This window comes from Cebus imitator, unplaced genomic scaffold, assembly GCF_001604975.1.
Source record: "Cebus imitator isolate Cc_AM_T3 unplaced genomic scaffold, Cebus_imitator-1.0 Scaffold60, whole genome shotgun sequence".
In the NCBI taxonomy this organism is placed as follows: Eukaryota; Metazoa; Chordata; class Mammalia; order Primates; family Cebidae; genus Cebus; species Cebus imitator.
The window spans coordinates 5,595,998-5,600,361 of NW_016107375.1; positions in this window are offsets into that span (position 1 = coordinate 5,595,998).

The following is a 4,364-nucleotide window of genomic DNA, read 5'->3' on the forward strand; positions in this document are numbered from 1 at the left end:
GGATACATGTGCAGGACGTGCAGGTTTGTTACACAGGTAAACGTGTGCTATGGTGGTTTGCCGTACCTATCATCCCATCACCTAGGTATTAAGCTCCGCATGCTTTAGTTAATTTATGTTGATGCTCTCCTTCCCCCAATTGTCAGGATTTTTAAACAGTTTGTTCTAATTCACTGACAGGATTCTTTTAAAATGAATCTAAAAAAGCTGGAAATCTTTAACTCGAGCGCAGATCGGATCACCTGGAACGGTGAGGGTGTTTGTTAAAAATTCAGATTGCCCAAATTTTCGACTCAGAGGGGCTGATGTGGGGCCAGCGACCTCCAGATTAACGGGCTCCGTGGGAGACGCCCTGCTGGTGGCCAGTCTCGGGGTTTAGCTGTTCACTGTTGCTACAAGTGCTAAACTACGGTCTAACAAAACTGACACAAATAATCGCCCAGGTCCTCAAGACAGCCGCGCCCCCAGAGGGGGTGACGCCCTCATCCTCTAGAACCGGATTGGGGGCAGCATAGCTGGTTCCACTACCCACGTGGTCGCCAGGGCAACCACAAGGTTGACTCAAAAGACCAAAATAAAGGTACATCGAATGCCAGGACCAAAGCTGGAAAATATCTAATCATTCATTTTGATGTTTAAACTAGAAAATGTTACTTAAAAAATACGTAACCTGCCAAAAAATGCAGAGTGGCATCCAGGAGGGGCAGCGGTGAACGCGAGGGGCAGTACTTCCGGGTCAGGTGGGCCGGCTGTCTTGACCTTCTTTGCGGCTCGGCCATTTTGTCCCAGTCAGTCCGGAGGCTGCGGCTGCGGAGGTACCGCTTGCGGAGAAATTGCAAAGATGCTGTCCGTGCGCGTTGCTGCGGCCGTGGTCCGCGCCCTCCCTCGGCGGGCCGGACTGGTGAGCACCGAGGGCCGGCGTGGTGTAGGCGGCCGGGCGGGACCGCAGGGTGGTGGTGCACTGGTTCGGGCTCTCTTTCTGCAGGAGGGCAAGGGGCTGTGGCTAACGCCGCCATCTTGCACCCGTGGCTGCTCGGGCTGGACAGAGCAGGCTGCAGAGGGGCACTTTTGCTTGGCATCTGCGCAGAATGAGGCAGAATGGTACAGGGCGGAGAGTGAACTAGACGGTGTTCAGAGACAGTGCCTCAAGATTCCTGTCTTCGGCTGAGAGCGGCCGGAGAAGGGAGATCTTGGGTGAAGGTCAGGGCTTGCGCGCTAGCTCTCCGACACCTGTTGTGCATCGATGAGGTTTCCTCTCGGCTGATTTCTGGGGTCGCGTCGCGCTGAAGGTCAGAAGACTGCTGTCAGCTCTTGTCGGAGCTAGCCAGGGGAGTCTGACATTGTGTGAAGGTCAGCAGGCCCCAGCATTTCACCTCTGCCTGGAGCTCAGTTCAGAGGAAAGGAATAAATGAAGGTTTTTGGAATACTTACGTAGGCATTCTCGTAGTGCTGAATACCGAAACGACCGTGAAAATATCGTGCAGGTGCAAAGAACCATTACATGTGAACGGCAGTAAAGCTGGTTTTTAAATTGTCCGGCAGAAAGTGTGTGCTTTGTGGCACTTGGACCTGAGAATTTGTCCTGGTTTTGAGTAATTTTTACTGATGGCGAATTACTCCATCAGTAAAAGAGAACATAGGTTGGAAAATGGCCGTAAGGGTTAATGCCTTTTGTTACTTGTTTCCCTTGAAATTAGTATGATTTCAGTGTGAACTCATTGACACTGACATTTATTTATTTATTTTTTTAAGTAATCTTAATTTGAAAGGTGAAATAAACACGTTGGCTCTTTTGCTGCCCTAACACAACCGCTGGTAGCATCTTGGTTTTCTGTTTTAAAAAAAAAACAAAAAAAATTTTTTTTTTGTTTTTTTTTTTGTTAACACTCCTGACCTCAGGTGATCCGCTCGCCTTGGCCTCCTAGAGTGCTGGGATTACAGGTGTGAGCCACCGCGCCTGGCACAAAAAAGCATTTTGAACGGTTTTCATCTAGCTCCTATAGAAGGTAGTAGTTTCAGAATTGACCAGTCACAGATGACAACTTGAAGGAAGGAGAAACTGAAGGAAATTCCAGGTGGCGGCAGGATTTGTTGAAGAGAGTAAAATAAGTCCACATGCCATGACTCTTAGTTTCTTTTTTTTTTTTTTTTTTTTTTTGAGACAGAATCTCACTCTGTTGTCCAGGCTGGAGTGCAGTAGTCATTGCAACCTCCATCTCCCACGTTTAAGCGATTCTTGTGCCTCAGCCTCCTAAATAGCTGGGATTTCAGGCGTATGCCACCATGCCCAGCTAATGTTTTTATTTTTAGTAAAGATGGGGGGTAGGAGTGGGGGGAATGTGGGGAATCTCACTATGTTGGCCAGACTGGTCTTGAACTCCTGACCTCAAGTGATCAACCCACCTCAGCCTCACAAAGTGCTGGGATTACAGGTGTGAGCCACTGTGCCCAGCTAATTTTGTTGATTTTATAAACCACATTTTTTCCTGTTAGCTTGTGAATGTTGATTGGGTCATTCTTGTCTTCCCCAGCTAAAACAGTGTGGAGAGGTAAAGGGGAAAAAAAGCACTCAGGGCATGTAATATTGCTCCAAAAATGTAATTATCTGCAAGTCTGGCTGCCAAAACCGCCTGCTGTAACCTAAACCAGTTTGATTTAATTAGCTGCTAAAACAACCTGCAGTGACTCTAAGAATAGTTTTACCTGGTTGCCATCACTTGCCAATCAAAACTTGGTGGCTCCCCAAAACCTTACTAGTGACAATGAACTTTCTTAAGGAGCAGTATGTAACATTTCTCTTTTTTGTTGTTGTTTTGTTTTGATATAGGGTCTTGCTTTGTTGCCCAGGCTGGAGTGTACTGGTGTGATCATAGCTCACTGCAGCCCCGAACTCCTGTGCTCAAGTGATCCTCTATCTTGGCCTCCCAATGTGTTGAGATTGTAGGCATGAGCCACTGCTCCTGGCCGCATTTCTCTTTTACAAAAATAAAACCTCTAACCATCTCTTTGTTCTTCTGACATACCAAAGGCCACCCTGTTGATGTGTATGCCCTGAATGACATTTATTGCTTCCCAAATGTTTTAAATTTAGAGATTTGGCAAGGCATGGTGGCTCCCACCTGTAATCCCAGCACTTTGGGAGGTCAAGGTGGGTGGATCATCTGAGGTTAGGAGTTTGAGACCAGCCTAGCCAATATAGTGAAACCCCGTCTCTACTAAAAATACAAAAACAGCCGAGTGTAGTGGCACGCGCCTATAATCCCAGATACTCGAGAGGCTGAGGCAGGAGAATTGCCTTGAATCCTGGAGGCGGGGGTTGCAGTGAACCAAGATCGCCCCACAGCACATCAGCCTGGGAAACAGCGAGACTCAGTCTCAAAAAAAATAAAAAAATAAAAAATAAATTTAGAGATTCGTGTCTATATTTTATTTGACTTGGACAGCCTTTTCCTATACCTGATTCTTAGGAGAACTGTTTTTCTATTTCCCCAGGGCTTATCTTGAATAGTCAGTAGAATACTGGAGAAAAGGATGTGTTTACAAGCCATGTTTCAGGAGATTACCCTTATAGCCCAGATATTCATTTACCTCACCCAAACTCAGGTTTTAGGTGTAAGCCAGGATTTGGGGGATGGAGTTGAAAATTCTTCTCCAAACAGTGAAAAGTAGGCCAGGTGTGGTAGCTCACGCCTGTAATCCCAGGACTTTAGGAGGCTGAGGAGGGAGGATCACTTGAGGCCAAGAGTTCAAGACCAACCCTGGCCAACCTAGTGAGCCCCACCCCCCACCCCGCTGCACCCTGGTCTCTAAAAAAAATTAGCCAGGTAGCCAGGCATGGTGGTGCGCCCCTGTGGTCCTAGCTACTTGGAAGGCTGAGGTCGGAGGATTGCTTGAGCCCAGGAGTTCGAGGCTGCAATGAATGGTGATAAACCCACTGCACTCTATCCCGGGCAACAGAGCAAGACCGAGTCTGAAATAAAATAAAATAAAAAATTGAAAAGTGAAGATAACATTAATAAGTCTCCACTATGACATAATAACCAGCATCACACGCACACACACACACACACAGACACACACACACAAATCCCACATATATCACAACAATCTCGGTATGGTAATTCTGTGGAGAAAAAAAAAGCCCGTCGGGGTAGGTATAGACACTTTTTTCATCATCTCCCTTTTACTCCAAATGAAGTAGAATTCCCAACGGTATGAAACTAGATGTCAGCAGAGGAAAAAATGAGTCCTTGTGGTGTCCCGGTGTAAGACTTCTGATTCCAGACGATTCTCAGTAGGATTGGCAATCACTCTACTAGGCCTCCTTGTGATTGATTTTTTTTTTTCTTTTCTTTTTTTTTTTT